This window comes from Macrotis lagotis, chromosome 1 (assembly GCF_037893015.1).
Source record: "Macrotis lagotis isolate mMagLag1 chromosome 1, bilby.v1.9.chrom.fasta, whole genome shotgun sequence".
Lineage (NCBI taxonomy): Eukaryota > Metazoa > Chordata > Mammalia > Peramelemorphia > Peramelidae > Macrotis > Macrotis lagotis.
The window spans coordinates 818290842-818310968 of NC_133658.1; the positions used below are offsets into that span (position 1 = coordinate 818290842).

Sequence of the window (20127 nt, forward strand, 5' to 3'; positions counted from 1 at the left end):
TAGCAAGTCTCTGGGGTTTGTCCTTGATCTCTGAACTGCTGAGAGGAGCTACATCCATCATCTCACAATGTTGGTGTGAATATGTACAATGTTCTCTTGTTTCTGATCACTTCACTTAGCATCAGTTCATGTAATTCTTTCCATGCTTCTCCAAAGTCCAACTGCTCATGATTTCTTACAGAACAATAATACTCCATAATATTCATTTACCATACTTTGTTCAGCCATTTCCTAAGTTATAGACATACCCTCAATTTCTAATTCTTTGCCACAAAAGAGTTAGAAATGCAATTTTTGGAATCATATAAAAGAAATCCCAGTGAAGGACTGCACTGACAGTATTTTTTTTTCAATTTGAAAAGTCTACAAGCCAAGACCAAAATGAAGGGAGTGTTGGTACATGATTTTCACTTTGCAGATGACTATGCAGCTCTGAAGGTGAGATCTATTCTCTGCTACTTGTGCTAATTTTGACCTAACAATGAACAAAGCACAGGTGCTCTAGCAGCCAGCATCACACCATCCATTTGTGGAACCATTGTTTCCAGCAAATGGAGAAGTTTAGAATAGAAGTTTAAAAGTTTAGAATACCTTGGCAGTGTACTTTCAAGGGAGGTACACATTGATAATGAGGTTGACACAAGTATTGCCAGTTAGCTCAGTGTATGGCAGACTCCATAAGAAAGTGTGGGAGAAAGAAAGGCAAATTAAAATAACTATGATGTACTACCTCACAACTATCAGATTGGTCAACATGATAAAAAGGGAAAATGATCAATGTTGGAAAGACTGTAGGATGATTGTGACATTGATGCATTGCTGGTGGAGTTCTGAACAGGTCCAATCATTCTAGAGAGCAATATGGAACCATGTCCAAAGAGCAATAAAACTGTTCATACCCTTTGACCCAGCAATTCCAATTCTAGGTCTCTATCCAGGAGAAATCATAAAAAAAGGAAAAGTCCTACATTTTCCAAAATATTTGTAGTAGCTCTTTTTGTGTAGCAAAGAATTGGAAATTGAGGGAATGCCCATCAATTGGGGAATGGCCAAAAAAATTATAGTACATGAATACTGTGAAATATTATTGTTCTATAAGAAACCATAATTGGTCAGACTCTAGAGGAGCATAGAATGACTTACAGTATCTGATGCTGAGTGAAGAGAGCATAACCAAGAGAACAATGTACACATTAACAACATTATGAGATGATCAACCTTAATGGAAGCAGCTCCTCTCAGCAGTTCAGAGAGCTAGAACAACCATATTAGACCAGCTATGGACAATGTTGTCTCCATCCAGAGGAAGAAAAACAAACCAAAAAAAAAGAAAGAAAAACAACCCTTCAGAATCTGAATACATTATAAAAACTATCTCTTATGTATCTCTTTCCCTTAATCCTAACTCCTCATACTGAAAATGACTAATTATCCAAAATATGTGTGTACAATGCTAATCTGACTGTTTGCCACTGAAGGGAGGGGAGGAGGGAAGGGAAGGTGGAAGGAAATTTTGTAACTTAAAAATATACATGTGCATATGGATGAAAATAAATAATTTTTTTAAAAAAGGAAGTATGGGAGAGAAGAGGTATTTGATTACTAAACTGAAATCCTACAGAGCTGTTCTGCTGACCTCATTGTTGTACCTCTGAAATCTGGGCAGTATAGCAATAACATGTCAGGAAACTGAACTGTTTCCATTTAAATTGTCTTTAGAAGATTCTGAAGATCACCTGGAAGGAGAAGATATAAGTCACTGATATCCTTTCTCAAAATAAACTGCCAAGCTTTCAAATTTTTCTAGAGAGAGTACAACTCTGATGGGTTGGCTGGTCACATTGTTTGGAAGTTCAACATATTCTTGCCAAATAATCAGTTTTATGGAAATCTCACATAGAGCAAGTGTTTTACAAGGGGGATCAGAAAAAGTGACACAAGAACACTCTAAAGATCTCTATAAGAACTTTGGAATTGATTATGTATTATGGGAGACAGTGCCATAGAATCACCCTGGTGTGCATAGTGTGCCCTCATGAAAGAAGGTGCTGTGCTCTATGAAAAAAGCAGAACTGAAGTAGTTCAAAGGAAATGTGAAATGTGCAAGTTTAAAAAACCCACTCCAAATGTTCACATGGGCTATTTGTGATCTACCTGTGGTAGAGAGTTTCAAAGTCATATTGGTTTGATCAGCCATACTGAAACACACTATAAGACTCTAATATAGTGATGTTGTTTTGATCCCCTTTGAGATTAAAGGACTACAACCAACCAATCAACCATATGCTTGATCTTCCACAAGATAGTATTCTCACTGGTCTTGGACTTAGCTTTCCTCTCAATACATATTGCTTAAATCCAGGTTGTTTCTAGAAGTTTTGGGAGCTGGACCTCAATTTTCTGGGCCAAGAAGAAAGACAAAGTTAAATTTAATGCTAATTTTGAACTCCAATTTGTTCTGTCCCATCTTCTGTTCCAAGGAAACCAATAGAAATGGAAGGACGATGTTCTTGATGGTCAACTTATGAACCCAAACTCCCTATTGGAAAGAATGAAATTAATGCTTTGTAAGACTCAAATTTTCTGAGTCTTACACTGCTGGAAGGCACACTCACCTATGACAATGAACTGCTTTCTACTTTTTCCCCATCTCATCAGCTGTTCTGGCCCTTTTTGTCATTCATAGCATACTTGCAATCAGACACGCACTCAAGTGCTCAAGTAGCTCTTCATCAGAACTTGGCCAGACACATGAACTCTTAACAATTGCACTTGAGGAGATATGAGCAGGTTGATATTCTCAAGCACATTCATTAGGAGTTCATTCTGATGATATTTGATGCCCTTATTGCCACCAATCAATCTGGCCCATCATCTGTCTGGTCATCTGAGACTCTTCCTTTTGGTCTGATGCTTGCTCTTAATGACCTGTTAAAAGGAAAAGGTTTTTAGATCTCTAGAGTGGGTTGTAGGTAGTTGAAATCTAGGCACTCATCCAGAAGCTCATGGATGAATTCAAAATTGTTTTTGATGTTCTCTTCACTATCTTGCCAAAGTTGGTATGCATAACATCTCATCTCAAAGAGGAGTTTTAAGCCCATGGAAGTATTGACATTTTGCTTGGTGATGGCCGCCAGCCAAATGTTGGAGCATTTGACATTGAAGATGTTGTTGCAGGCAATGTTGGTGGTAGAGGGGAGTACAAGCTGTCCAGCACGGATAACATTGACTCAGGGGATGTTCACAGTATTCTGCTCAATAACATCTTAGTAGACATGATTGATGAGCACTTCACACTTGTGATTGTAAATGAAGAGTCGCTTAGCCTCCTCTGCCCATGTTTCTTTTCTGAGGACAGACCAGACACTGCTATATACCTGGCCCTCCATGTCAGCTGGTCAGTTAGTCTAGGTAAGGATTTGACTTCTCTGCTACCTTCTCCTCTTCTCCTCTACTGCCACTAATCCCAAGATCCCTTAGACACTTTCTATAGATGTGTATCACTTAACTTCTGTGTGCCTTGTTTTCCTCAATTGTAAAATGGGTATAATAATGTTAATGCCCACATCTCAGGATTGTTATGAGAATGAAATCAGATATTAGTTAGATCCTACAATAAAGTAGGCATTAATTCTTGTTAATCTCCTTTCCTGATTAAGGAGTCATTTCTATGTCAGTTTTATATATAGAAGTACCCACTTCTTAGGGCAAGATCAAAGTCAATACAACACTAAAGGAACGGCATAAAGGAGAAGACAGGATGGAGCACAATTGAAATAATTAAAATATTAACCATTCAAATGGATTGACTCTTGTTGTGAGAAATAGATTAAAAAGAGACATTAACACATTTACTATCTCCTAAGGAGGTTTAAACATAGTGCATAAATTGTTACAAGGAGTTCAAAGAAGTCTAGAAGCTACCTCACCCAACAAATACTTGATCTTACCAAACAGAGAGAAGACATTCAATGGCAATACTAGTTGAGAATAGTAACTTGTTCATAACAATCTTATGCAGGATGCTGCTACAAGTTTATGAAAAGTATGTTTTTCAGTTGTTCCAGTTGTGCCTGACTCCCTGACCCTATCTGAGGTTTTCTTGGTACAGATACTGGAGTGGTTTGGCATTTCCTTCTCCAGCTCATTTTATATATGAGGAAACTGAGGGAAACAGCATTAATTGACTTGCCCAGTGTCACACAGCTATCTAAGGGTGAATTTGAATTCATGAAGATGAGTCTCCCTACTTCAGTTCCAGTACTTTATCTATTCTGGTTGCTAGTATAATCTTTTAAAAATGGGAAGCAGTGGAAAGATAGTCAAGCTCATCAGAAAGTTAATAAGAGACTTATCTAATCCAAATCATCCCAGTGACTTTAAGGAATGAAACCAGAAGGAAGACAAGAGATGAAAAGGGGACAGGACCCATACAGACTTTTATAACAGATTTCTTTTTTCACCAATAACAAAACATCTACATTTGACTATCCTGTTGCAATCTCCTATCATTCTGTCTGATGAGAGGACATTAAAGAAAACCAAGACGGGAAGACCATCTATATTAGACTAAGCCTAATAACAATAGGAATCTTGTAGGAGGCAACACAATTTTTAAACAATTATGGAATCAAATCTCAAGTTATCTGGAAGAGGGGGAGGGTACCAGATCTTCAGAAAATAAGGACTGTATATCCAAAAATATTGTCTTCAAGGCACTTTTCCCAGAAGTGATATATACATCATCCATACATATACCAATTCTTTATTATTTTTGACAAGTGAAACAATAAAACTAATGATTAACAGATTATTAATACAAAACAATGGGAAAATAGCAAACAAGTTTGCCAAAGGTTACACAGTCATGAATAATGTTCAGTTCAAAGTAGCATTAATATTCTCAGTATATTATACAGCTAGGAATAATGTAATACAATAGTATAGCAATAATTAAATGTGTTGGTCACCCAAAGGGCAATGGAGAAATGCAATGGAGTAGGTTACATCATGTTACCTTTGTATCTTGTTTGAGAAAAATGGCACAAAACACATGAGGGAGTTATATGACTGGGAAAGGATGGCAAAGATTCTCAGGATCAAGCTACACAGAAATCAGTTAAAAGGAACATGCACATATATCCTGGGGGGAAAAAAAGAAACTTAAGAGAATCTTACTTTACTTCAGGTATTTGAAGGGATGCTATGTGGAAGGGGAATTAGGCTTGTTTGCTTTGGAGCACAAAGGAGACTATAAGGAAACATTTCCCCTAAGGTGGAATTGGTCAAAAGTGACATGGACTGGGACAGCTGTGTGTTACAATAATAGAGCACCAATCCTGGAGTCAGAAGAACCTATTATAAAACCTAACCTCAGATACTTATTAATCATGTGACCTTGGGCAAAGCTTAGGTTTGTCTTTCAACAAAAAAGTAAAATGGACTACCCAGGGAAGTAGTAGGTTCTTGCTCATTTGTAATGTTTAAGCAATGCCAATGACTCCTTGTCAGATATGCTTCAGAAGGTGGTTCCTGTTGCAGGTTGGGCTAAGCAAACTCTGAGGTCTCAATTCTCGAGTTCTATGATTCTGTGAACATCAATGATGAGCTAATGACTAACAGACATTTTTAGTAGCAAGGTCAGAGCAGAAGTATCTTCTTCCATTTCAGATTAATCTTCTTATGGATAGATTTTGGCATGTTACTCTTCTGGCCAGATCTCTTGAGTAGTTCCTTTTTGCTAACTCTATTGAGTCTATAAATATCTTAATCTGGCATTGAAGTCCTTTTAAAAAAGAGACATCTCTGAATTTTTAGTCTTATCTCATACTGCTCCTTGTCATATCCACTATGCTGCTGAATTGATCCCATATTTTCAAGGCTTTGTATTCTGGTTGAAATGCCCTTCTCTTCCCTTGTTGCCTCTACCCATTAATTTTTTTCAAGACAATTAGTATTTATTGAGCACTTACTGTATTTCAGCAATTGTCCTGACTGCTGGGGGTATAAATTCAAACAAAAAACAAGACAGACTCAGACCTCAGTGGGGATACATTTAGTAGGTGAAGATAACACATCAAAAGGAACTTTAAAATGGTGGTAGGGAAGTGAAAGTATCTGTATGGAGAAACAATATTGGAGTTCAGAAAGTCTGGAGCACATCTGGGAGAGAAATGAAGGTTGACCAACTTGGGCCTCTCCTCAATGTGGAGGTCCCAGGAGGAGTGCACCCCTGGGAGAAGGGGACCATACAGACCAGGGATGTTCTGGAGCTTGATTGCAGATATGTATTGGTGTTGAAGTTTAGAAAGTCAGAAGAATAGGTTGACCTTGGACACAGAGAGGTTGATTTCCAAGAGATATACAGCAGTATTTAATGATTACAGGTCTTTTTTTACTTTTTTAAATTATTTTTTTGTTTATTTTATTTTTTGTTTTGTTTTGTTTATTTATTTATTCTTATTTTTGTACAAATGATGCTTTTTTTATGCATTACTAACATATTCTTGTTTAAGAGTAAACATAATCCCCTACCCCCCAAAAATATAGACCTTCATGAGTGCTAAAGTAAAGGAAAGAGAGAAAAAATTACAATTAAAATTAATAATAATAATAATAATAATAATAATAATAACAACAATAATAATAATAAATGCAGCCAGGCGGTGCAGTGGACAGAGTGCTGGCCCTGGAGCCAGGAGTACCCAAGCCCAAATCTGGTCCCAGACACTGGACAATCACCGAGCTGTATGACCCCGGACAAGTCATCCCAACCCCATTGCCCTGCAAAAACCAAAAAAAAAGACCCAAAATAAAATAAAATGATAATATAATAATAATAATAATAATAATAATAATAATAATAATAATAATAATAGCAGCCAGGTGGCACAGAGGACAGAGCACCGGCCCTGGAGCCAGGAGCACCCAGGTCCAAATCTGTCTTCAGACACTCAACAATCACCCAGCTGTGCAGCCCCAGGCAAGCCACCCGGCCCCATTTGCCCTGTATACCCCCTAAATAATAATAATAATAACAATAACAATAACAATAATAATAATAATAATGATATGCTACAGTCTGTATTCCAACACCTCCAGCTCTGTCATGGGTGGATTACATTCTTTATGATAAGTCCATCACAAATGCTACTTCCATATTTTTCCACCATTGCCATTTCTAATCCCAACTCCCTCTGTTCGTACTTCCCCACTACCATATACTATATTTTCTCTCTCCTTTCACTCTGTACCTCTTCTTTAATGTGCTGTAGAGTAGCTGAGTGGCACAGCAGACAGATCCCCAGCCCTGGGGCCAAGAGGCCCCAAGCCCACATACTACCACTTATGCCCAGCATCCACCCGGCCCTATGGTCCTGGACAGGCCATCCAATCCCAGCTCTTTGCAAGAAGTAAAAAAGAAAATCTGTTATATCTGACCACTCTCTCCCCAAGGTTTATACACAGTCATGAATAACGTTCAGCTTAAAGTAGCATTAATATTCTTCTCAATATATTATACAGCTATGAATAATGTAATACAATGGTATAGCAATAATTTAATGTGTTGGTCACCCAAAGGGCAATGGAGAAATGCAATGGAGTAGGTTATATGATCTCTCCTCCAACACTCACATCCCCCCTTCCAACCTTGTCTTCCTTCTCTCCTTCTTACTCTAGATGTCTATACCCCATTGAGTATATATGCTGTTTCCACTCCTAGCCACCTCTGATGAGAGCGAAGATTCCCTCATTTCCCCCTTGCCTTCCCCCCCTTCCGTATCATTGCAACAGCTCATTGTAATAAAAAATCTTATTATATGAAATATCTTAGCCTCCTCTACCTCTCCTTTTTCTTTCTCCCATTACATTTACCTTTTAGCCATTGACTCTATTTTTACACTATATTATATCTTCAAATTCATCTCTCTCCTGTGCATCCTCTAAAACAACTCCTTCTAACTGCTCTATTAAATGAGAAGGTTCATATGGGTATTATCTGTATCATTTTTCTATGTAGGAATACAAATAGTTCATCATCATTAAGTCCCTTATATTTTCCCCTTCTCCTCCACTCTCTATGTTTCACCTGAGTCTTGTATTTGAAGATCAAATCTTCTGTTCAGCTCTGACCATTCCAACAGGAACATTTGAAATTCCCCTGGTTCATTGAAAGTCCATATTTTTCCCTGGAAGCAGACATTCGGTTTTTCTGGGGAGTTGATTCTCAGTTGCATTCTGAGATCTTTCGCCTTCCAAAATATTATATTCCAAGTCCTATGAGCTTTTAATGTAGTTGCTACTAAGTCCTGTGTGAAACTGACTGCTGCCCCACTGTATCCTTCTGGCTACTTGTAATATTTTCTCTTTGACTTGGGAGTTCTGGAACTTGGCTATAATATTCCTGGGTGTTGGGTTTTTGGGGGGGATCTCTTTCTCGGGGAGATTGGTAGATTCTCTTAATTTCTATTTTGCCCTCTGCTTCTAGGATATCAGGGCAATTTTCCTGTAGTAATTCTTTGAAAATGATGCCAAGGCTATTTTCCTGATCATGACTTTCATGTATTTCAATAATTCTTAAATTATATTTACTGAATCTGATATTTCACATTTTCTTCTAATTTTTCATTCTTTTGGTTTTGAAGTATTGTGTCCTGATTTCTCATAAAATCAGCAGCCTCCCTCAGTTCCATTCTACACCCGAAGGATTTGTTTTCCTCAGAGAGCTTTCTTATCTCTTTTCCCATCTGGCCAATTCTGCTTTTTAAAGCATTCTTCTCCTCAATAACTTTTTGAACTGTTTTGTCCATTTGACCTATGATGGTTTTTAATATGTTATTTTCTTCAATATTTTTTTGGATCTCCTTGACTAGGCTGCTGACTTCAATTTCATGTTTTTCCTGCATCTCTCTCATTTTTTTCCCATTTTTTCTTTTATCTCCCTCACTTGATTTTCAAAGTGTTTTTGAGCTCTGTCATAGCCTGAGCCCAATTTCTGCTTTTCATGGAGTCTTTAGATGCAGAAGCTTTTACTTCTTCATCTCCAGATTGAGTGTTTTGATTTCTCAATGGTGTTCCTCTTTTTTCTCTGCTTACTCATTTCCCCAGCCTGTGCCTGATTTTGGGGTGCTTACTGAGCTTTTGAGTATTATTGGGACACCTCCCACAAGGATCTCCATGTGTGAGGCTCTGTCTTCCCTCCTGATCTGTGAATGATCATAAGCACACCCCTCTGTCAGGGGGCTGAGGTGGGGGGATGCCCTGATGTTCTATCGGGAAGCCTAGACTGCTATCAGGATTAGAATGTGGTCAGAGCCCCAGAGTCCTGTTCCAGGGACAGAGGGCAGACCTCAGCAGTCTTTCTCCACTCCCCTCCCTAGGCTCAACACTCAGCCTGGGCTCTTTCTTACTAATTCTGCCTGCTTCCAGTTCTTGGATATGGGCTGCCATGGCCACACTGCTTGCTGAGTGCCCTGAGGGTCTGAGCTTCATGAGCTTGCTCTGGCAGAGGTCCCCCTGCTGATCCCCCAAGTTGTGCCAGCGCTCCCTGGGGTGTAGGTCAGGAAACTGCAGCGGCTCCCAGCACCTTGGGGCTGCCTCCAGGAGGCTGAAGTTCCTTTGTTCTGGCAGGCTGCCCTTCTAACCCCATGGAGCAGAGCCTTTCCACTATTTTCCAGGTTACCTTGGGTTGGAAAACTGCCTCACTGGATCCATCTGTGGATTCTGTCTCTCAAAAAATTTAGTTAGATTCTTTAGTTTATAAATCTGGAAATATTGGAGAGAGAGCACCTAAGAGATGATCCTCTCCTGTCGTCATCTTCTACTCATTACTTTTTTAAAATCCATCTCAATATTATAATTTCACTGATTTTCATCAGCAGGTGATTTCACCCTTGGTCCTCACATAGAACTTTTGTTTTCCACTTTATTAATTCTCTCATCAGAGATTACCTTCAATTTCTTTTTTTTTTTTTGTCAAAGCAATGGATTAAATGACTTGTCCAAAGCCACAGAGTTAGGTAATTATTAAGTGTCTGAGGCTGGATTTAAACTCATTTCCTTCTGTCTCCAGGGCAAGTGCTCTATCCACTACACCACCAAGCTGCCCCTGCTTTCAATTTCAATCAATAAAATTTAAATATATGACAATTATGTGCCAGGGACTAGGTTAAAAACTAGAGATATATAAAGATACAAAAGATAGCTCCTGTCCTCAAGGATCTTACATTTAAATTGGGGAGACTTCATGTAAACAAAAATATGCAAAGCAATCTAGTTGGAGAAGAGTTGGAAGGGCATTTCAGCCATAGGGGACAATCAGAACAAAATGCTTATAGACAAAAGATGAAGTGTCTTATTCCTGGAACAGCCAGGAGGCCATTAACACAATACCAAAAAGCATGTATTGAAGAGGGAAGTATAAAAAGACTAGAAAGATAGGATGAGGCACTATATGGTAGCTTATTGTATTTGATCCTGGAGGCAAAAGAAACCACCAGAGTTAGGGGGAAGCTAGGTAGCACAGTGGATAAAGCAGCAGCCCTGGAGTCAGGAGTACCTGAGTTCAAATCTGACCTCAGACACTTAATAATTACCTAGCTGTGTGGCCTTGGGCTAGTCACTTAACCCCATTTCCTTGTGCCTAAAAACAAAACAAAAAGAAACCACTGGAGTTTCTTGTGTAGGGGTAACAAACTCGGGCATGTGCTTTAGGAAAATCACTTTAATGGCTGATAAGAGGATGGATATGAATGTGAACAGACTTGAAATAAGCAGACCCATCAGAGCATATATATATTATGTATATATATTATGTATATATACATATATACACATATAATATATAACATACATACACATAAATGTTTTATTTATAAATGCATATAACCTAGTTGTGAGTCAGTCTTCCTCAAGTCACTCTATACATACTACATATTCATAAGGGTCCAGGTACATTCATGAATATATATATATATATATATATATATATATATATATATATATATGTGTGTGTGTGTGTGTGTGTGTATGTGTGTGTGTGTGCTTTTGTGTGTATGTATGTATATGTATATATATATATATATGTATATACATACATATATATATACACATATACTTATCTGTATATGTATATTTGTTTCTACTGGACTGTAAACTTGCTGAAAGCATGAACTAAATCTATCTTAGCTTTTTTCCCCTTAAAAATCCCTCCATGAGGTATGCTATTTATCTCCATTTTGAAAAAAAGAGGAAATTGAGATTCAAATTTGACTAGGTTCATTCAGCAAGAACTAGATTTGGGACCAAAACTCAGGTTTTTCTGCCTCCACAATCAGTACTTAGAACCTCCAAATTAGGAAGAACTTCAGGGGTCAACTGGCCCAACACAAATCTGAATAAGAGGAGTCCTTTCCATACAAAATATTTCCTATCATACCATAAGAGTATTGGGTTTTTTAAAAAAATATTATTATTAGAAAATACTTAAGATAATATTTCTATTTCAACTTTGACAAAAGATTGGCATTCACAAGATAATGGTTACTTAGAAACATGGAGTTTCCAGGTATTCAAGATCTATATAACAAAAAGATAACAAAGAGGAGGAAGAAAATCTACTAACTGTCCAATTTCGTGCTAATTTAGAACAAATTGCCTAAGTTTGGGTTTTGGAAAGCAAGCAGCTGCAAGTCTTGTGAGGGTGGTTGCTGAGTCTGAAGACCATAAGACATACTTGTCTATACAAGACAGGAGAAGAACAAAGCACAGATGGTTGGAGGGAGGGAGGGGGGAATAAACCATTTTTAAAATAGCTATTTTCCTTGGATGCAAGCACAGTATGCAAATTGTGAGATGAATAGGGTTGCAGGAAAATGGAATTTGCAAGCCCATGAACCTTTTGTGGGTTTCTGCAGCCAGGTAAGATGATCCCAAGTAATGATTAGAGCTTCACTCTGAAAAATAGCACACTGTTTTGTCCTGTTGTGTTTCTTTTTATTTTCTGAAGGAAAGGGGATATTGAATGCCTTTTAGATTGATGTTTGTTAAGCACCTACTATGGGTAAAACATTGTGCTTCATTCATAGGAACTATTTGCTGAATTACTGTGTGAGTAAAATTGTCCAGTTACTTGGACTAAATTATTGCTTTGGCATGATTATAGATGGAATAATTGGGACCACTGGGGCAAAGTTCCTGGATTAAATGTGACATATGGAGTATTAGATTCCCTCTTTATAGGAAGGGAAATTAGAGGGGAAACATATATAATAAGCTTTGCATGAATAGAGTAATTATATTAAAAATAATAAGAAAATTTATTTGAAAGAAGAAAAGTCAAAAGTATAAAAGGAACTAATGAAAAATGTAAAGAAAGGCAGTTTAGCAGTATCAGATCTCAAGCTATAAGGCAATAATTATTAAAACTATCTGATACTGGATAAGAAATGGGCAGATCAATGCAGATCGCTCACAGCAGCAAAATTAAACAAAACAAATAATAACCTTGTAGTTGACAAGCAAAGAGATAAGATTTTGGGATAAGAATTCATCATTGATATGAAAAAAATGAACTATTGGATAAACTGGAAAGCAGTATAGGTAGACATTGGACATAGACCAACCTCTTACCCTGTTCACCTAGCTAAGGTTAAAATGGATTTATGACCCAGATACAAAGAGAGATTACTACAAAATTTGGAGAACACATTATTTATCAGACTTATGCATATCTGAACAATTTATTAATAAACCAGAGATAGAAAAGCAATGTATTAAATGGGTTATTTTGATTATTTATATAAAAAGGAATTATACAAATAAAACATAGCCAAAATCAGAAGAAAAGTAGAAAACTGGGAAAACATGTTTTACAGATGGTATCTCATAGAGTTTTCTCATTTCTCAAAAATATAGAAAACTTTATCAAATCTATAATATATGAGTCATTTCCCAATTGATAAATGGTCAAAGGATATGAACAGGCAGTTTCCAGATAAAACAACTTATAGTCATATGAAAAATATGCTCTAAATCATTACTGATTAGGAGACTCCAAATTCAAACATCTTTGAAATATTATTCCATCATATTGGCTAAAATTATTGAAGGAGAAAGTGACAAATGTTAAAGGGAATGTGAAAAAATATAACACTAATTCATTGTTAGAAGAATTATGAACTGATTCAACCATTTTGAAGAGCAATCTGAAATTATACCCAAAGTGTAATTATATCGTCTATTCCCTTTAACCTAGTGCTTTCAGCTTTATTAAGGGAAAAGGAAAAAAAAACCCCTATATTCTAAAATATTCATTGCATTTCTCTTTGTGGTGACAATGACTTATAAATCGCAGAGATGTCTGTCAACTGGGAAATGACTAAACAAGTTGTAATATATGATTGAGATGAAATTCTACTGTACTATAAGAAATGTTGAGCTCGATGATGTTAGATAAACATCATTAGATGTGCACAAAATAATGAAAAGCAAACTGAGCAGAATTAAGAGAAGGTTGTATATAACAACAGCAATATTGTCAATAAAATCTTTGAGCAATTAAGTTATTTAAACTATTATAAATACCCCAATTAACTTTTTGGGGGGCTTTTGCAAGGCAATGGGGTTAACTGACTTTCCCAAGGTCACACAGCTAGGTGATTATTAAGGGTCTGAGGTTATATTTGAACTCAGGTCCTGCTGTCTCCAGGGCTGGTGCTCTATCTATTGCACCACCTATCTGCTCCCCAATTAACTTTAAAGGACATATGAGAAAAGACACCATCTCCATCCGGTGAAAGAACTGATAAATTAAGATTATATATGGAATGATTTTATACATATATACATATACATATATGTAAATATACATAGATGCATATGTTAAAACACACATATAATCTAATGATAATTATCTTTAGGGAAGGGAGAGGAGAGGGAAGAAGGAGAACAAGGAAAAACAAGGAAAAAATAACAAAGCACATGTTAGAATTGGTGGTCAGAAGCACCAGTTTTCTGTATATATATCTACTGTGAAATTGATATAGCAAATGCTCCTGAATTGAATCATCATAAGTAGCAATGAGACATTTCCCTAACAATGAAAATGTACCTGCTCCCCAAATTATCCTTTTCTCCTCAATTCTCACTTGCCATTTTGTTTTACTTTTTTGTAAATTTAAATTCTAATTTCTGTTATAATCATGCATTTGCACATCTTTCAGTAACTTTGTAATGGTCATCTTTGAATTCCCAGCATACAGAACAGTTCCCTGAACCCTATTTTCTTTACTTAAACTATGATGTCTATCATAGTAAATTCTCTATGAGATCAATTTGATCCAAATCAATAAACATTTATTAAGCACCTACTGGGGACTAAGCATTGTGCTAGGAATTGGAGACAAGATAAATAAAAAGAAAGTCTCTGACCTCAAAGAACTTTTAATCAACTGTGGGGAGACAACACTCAAAATGGTAGAGGCAGGGAGACCTGGGGGCATCTTTTTCTATGGAATTGAAACCTAGGCAGAGCAACAGATCTAAAGTGGTGAGATAGGAGTCTGATTTCTGTCTCAAACATGTCCTTCTGCAATGCTGCTCACACCTTCTCTAGCACCTAGTCTTCTCTAGCTGTTTGATGAAATGAATTGGTCAAACAATAAAGATCTCACTGCCAGGATTTTTCAGGGGCAGTATGATTCCAGATGACATTAACTCTGAAGTCAACTCTCTAGTCACTTAATCTGGGATTCAGTAATACGTCTGTATATATGTATAGATGTATGGTTGTGTAGATGAATATGTAGATTATGGATATATGGCTATGCACATGTACACATATAAATTTATATAATACATGCACATGTATATATATATATATATATATATTTTACATTATCTGCTATCTACATATCTATTTAACTAACAAGTCCATGGATCTTATAAATGTGCATATATGCGTTCACAGATGTAAAATGTAAGTATACATAAACAGACACACATGTGTATTGATACATAGGTAAGAATAGTTGGTTTCCATTGTAACCCTCTATTCTTTATTTTATAAATTAAAAGTGAATCTGAGAAGATCTCCACAGGCTTCAACAACTTTCCAAAGTGCTTCACAACATAGAGAAAAAGGTAAAGAGCCCCTTTAATATATTGTTTCAGTTATACTTCTGTTAAAGGCACTTACCGGGTAGGTAGGTGGTGCAGTGGAAAGAACCCTGACAAAATCTCACCTCAGACACTAGATACTTACTGTGTGACCTTGGGCAAGTCAATTAAGCCCATTTCTTGCAAAAATAAAAAAAATACAATAATCTGATTTGATTTTCTGTGCTAAAGGAGGGGAGGGGAAAGAGAGAGATAAAAATATTTATTGAATGCTTCACTATTTTTCCAGGCTCTGTACTAAGCACTAGGAATACAAATACAAACATAAAGGAAGAATAGTCCAAACTTCAAAGAGCTTAAATTCTAATGGGGGAAGGCAGCACACAAAAGGGAAGTTAGAAAGGATGTGGACAATGTGGATGATATTCACTATAAGCAATATGAAGAGATGGCCTAGATGGTAAAGTTGAAGATAGGATGGTTCAGGTATGATGAAAGTATGATCATTGGAACAATTCTTTCTTCAAATTATGAGTTTGCTAAACAGAGGAAAAGACCATGGTGGTGGAGATGTTGCCAGTATGAAAAGAAGATCCCTCAGGCAAGACTACATAAATGATTTGGGGGAGGGGCAGCTAGATGGAGCAGTGGATAGAGGCCCTCGAGTCAGGGGGACCTGAGTTCAAATGTGGTCTCATATACTTAATAATTATGTGACCTTGAGCAAGTCAGCTACCCCCATTGCCTTGCAAAATCAAATAAATAAATAAAAATAAAAGACATCACATAGAAAAGAAAATTAACAAATGATTTGAGGTGACATGGATTGTCATGTAGAAAACCTGGTGACTGGTATACCACAAAACAACCCAAATACCAAAAATATTGATGATATAGACCATAATCATATACCTTTAGACTTATTTACATGGTCATTCACCCTATCTCTGAAAGTTTGGAGAGTAAATTTCCAAGGATTCCTCAGACTGGTTAATTGAATTGCAGATAATTTACATATGAAGCATGAGAAAAATCATTTCTTCTCTATCAATGTTAGTCACTCTGAGAAAGAATAAAAGACAAGAATCTTTCAAAAAACACAGCTGAACTATAAAGTGGTTGCCAACCCACATGAACACACACACACACACACACACACACACACACACACACACACACACTTAAACACAGTAAATTTGTCTTAATTTTCAATTTCCTAGAATCAGTTTTCAGATGCTCATGAGGGAGATCATAAAGTAATCCTCCATCTAAAATTATCTGTCTTGTTCAGATACAGAGAGTTGATATACTCCAAACATTCCTGGAAAGAGCAGAGGCCAAGAGACATGTATGATTATGCAGAAAGGGAAAGTCCTATTTCATCAGAAAATATTGTATTTGTGTGTGACTGTGTATATATTTGTTGCTAGGCTATTTTGGGCAGTAATGCTTCTAATTCTTTTTCTAAAAATGTGTTTTACATGAAATCTCTCTCTCTCTTTTTAAAAACTTTTTATTTATTTAAGGCAATGGAGTAAATTGCCTTGCCTAAAGTCATCCAGCTAGGCAATTATTAAGTGTCTGAGGCACTCCTGATTCCAGGACCCATTCTCTAACTACTGCATGCCCCTAATGCTTCTCATTCTTATTGAAATAAAATTTTAATTATTCAACAATCATAAATTGATAATGACTGAAAGACAGACATTCATCATTCATTAAACCATTAATAATGATTAATGTGGAAATGTTTTACATGATAGCACATGTTCAACCCTATATCAGATTACTTAGCTTCTTATCAAGGGGAGAGGAAAAAGAGAGGGATAGAATTTGGAACTCAAACTTAAAAGAAATGTCAATGATGATTAATTGCCTTTTAGGCACAATACAAATCACCAAAAATGATGTTATGCTTTATGAATTGCTAGGTTCTTTAATATATTATCTTACTTGAACTTTATAGCAAGCTCTCAAAGTACATACTTAAGGCACTATTTTTCCCTACTTTAAAAATATTCCTTAACTTATGCTTGGAGAAGGTGGTAATTTCTGTATTCACACATCTAGTATGTTTCAGTGGAAGGACCTAAATCCATATTTTCTCAATTTAAATCCCAGTACTATATCACATATAGATACAACAAAAAGTTAAATCAAAGTCCTTAAAAATATTATGATACAGTAAGGGATAAGGGACATTCACAAACAATACCTCAATGAAAATCAGTTCACAACTCCACCAATAGTGCATTAATGTCCCAATCCCCCACCTCATTGGAGGTGAATTTAATCTTTTTATTTTTAATATTGGTAATTTAATATTCTTCCTTTTTTAAAATCAGATTGATCAAACATTTATCTATTTCATTGGGTTTTTTCAAAAAATCAACTTTAAGTTTTATTTACTAAATCAATGGTTTTCTTGCTTTCAATTTTATTAATCTCTCCTTTGATTTTCAAATTTTCTAATTTGATATTTAATTGGAGATCTTTAAATTGTTCCTTTTCTAGCTTTTTTTAGTTACATACTCATTCATTAATCTTCTCTTCATCTATTTTATTCATATAAACATTTAGAGGTACAAAGTTTCACCTAAAAACTGCTTTGGCTGCATCCCATAAATATTGGTATGATTTCTCATTGTTAGCATTATCTTGAATGAAATGATTGCTTCTATGATTTGTTGCTTGATCTATGCATTCTTTAAAATTTTGTTATTCAGTTTCCAATTAATTTTATGGTTTATTTTTCCATGGCCTTTTATTGCATACATTATATCATGATCTGAAAAGTATGTATTTATTTTTTCTGCCTTTTTTGCATTTGATTATAAGATTTCTATGCCCTAATACATGGTCAATTTTGGTATAGGTGCCATATACTGCAGAAAAAAATGGCATATTCTTTTCTATCACCTTACAGTTTTCTCCAGAGATCTATTATATCTAAGATTTTTTAAAGATTTTATTCACATTCTTAACTTCCTTCTGGTTTATTTTGTGATTAGATTTAGCTAGTTCTGAGATAGGAAGTTTGAAGTCTCCCACTATTATAGTTTTGCAGTCTATGTTTCCTTGTAACTCATTCAGCTTCTCCTCTAAGAATTTGTACACTATACCACTAGTATAGTAATGATATAGGCATATACATAAACATGGATATATATATATGTGTGTGTGTGTGTGTGTGTGTGTGTGTGTGTGTGTACATACACATCTATGTCTATAATGATAATTATAAAATGCTTCATTTCCTAAGGAGCCTTTTATGAAGATATAGTTTCCTTCCTAATCCCCTTTAAAGAGATCTATTTTTGTTTTTGCTTTATCTGAGATCAGGAACACTACCCTTGATTTTTCTTTTACTTCTACTGAAGCATAATATATTTTGCTCCACACTTTTACCTTTACCTTGTATTTAGCTCTCTGTTTTAAATTGCTTTATCTATACAACATATTGTAGGATTCTGGTTTTTAATCCATTCTGCTCTCTGCTTCACTTTTATGGGAATTCACATTTACAGTTAAGATGACTAATTCTGCATTTCCCACAATGTTATCTTTCCCTGTTTGGACTTTTCTCTTTCCTTTCCTCTTATTATTCCTTACAAATGTTTTGTTCCCTTTCCCCTTCAAATTTTCTTTTAAATTTTAACTTTAAGTTTACTTCCACTTTTACCTTCTCCTTCCCTTTTATCAGTCCTTTATTCTCTTTTCCTTCCCCTCTCCCCTACTTTCCAGTAGGGCAGGATAGATTTTTAAATCCAATTGTGAATGTCTATTATTCCCTTTCTGGGCCAAATGTATTGAGTGGGACTTAGCTCAGTGTCCACATCCTCCCTTCTCTCCCTCTGCTATAGTGAGTCTTTGTGTTTTTTTTATTTTTTCATCCTTTTAACCCTGTCTTTTACTTGCATCCCCTTGGTCAAAATATACTCCTTTTATCTGACCTGATAAAAGTACCTATACTCAGAGAATTATTGCTTGATAAACAGCATTGCCTTGTAGTTTCTAAATACCCTCCCCTTTTCTATCTCATAAGAAATATCCTTTTCAAGAGCCATGAATCATAGCAAATTATAATTACTTTATACCTTACCCCCTTTTCATAATTATCATGAGTCAAATCATCTGCAAATCCATTATAACCCCCTCCCAACATCTTCCTTCAATTGTAACCAAAGTGTCAAGCACAGCAAAAATCTCTTCATGATATTTTCATGGCCAGTCCTTCAAAATATACTCTCTCCTTCCCTTCCTTAACCTAAGTATATAGCACATTCTTTCCCACTGTCCCTTTAGCACCCAAACCATGGTACTAAAACCCTCATTAACTAAAGTATGGATTAATATAAAATTATTTCTTAATTTCATTATATTCAATCCTTCCTTGTAAATATATTCTTACCCTTTGCCTCTATTATATTATAAATCTCTAAGTATCTGGTAAAGTTACAGCTGATTTAATTATGCACAGAGTCTCTAAGTACTCTAAATATTGGGATACCCTGAAGGTCTCTCTAAAGAACTTCAGAATTGTTTGTAAGACATGGAAAATACTGGCACAGCATCACCCAGCCTAGGATGCCATCATCTGAGAAAGTGCTGAGCTCTATGATCAAGGTAGAATTAAAATAGTTCAAAAAGAACAAGAGATACATAAGTTTAGAGTAACCACCCTCTGTGTATACCTGAACTCTTTGTGTGCATTCTGAGCTCTTATTGGAATGATGCATCACAGTTAGATGCACTGTAATTGTCTCAAACATAGTGATGTTATTTTGGTCTTATTTGATAATGGAGGAAAAGAACCAATCATACCCATATCCTCTTAACAAAATCTTTTCAACAATATTCAACCTTTTAACTATCCTACAAGAAATATAATTCTCAAGAGTTACAAGAATTATCTTCCCTTGTAGAGTTATATACAATTTAATTTTCTTGACTAACATTTTTCCCCTTTCTGTTTACCTTTTTATAATATCTCTTGAGTCTTGTATTTGA

General features: G+C 35.8%; 1 pseudogene; it reads left to right on the forward strand.

Annotated features, from left to right (window-relative positions):
* The first annotated feature begins 381 nt into the window (after window positions 1–381).
* Window positions 382–20127, forward strand: part of LOC141507254 (glycylpeptide N-tetradecanoyltransferase 2-like) — a 109210-nt pseudogene continuing 89464 nt past the window's right edge.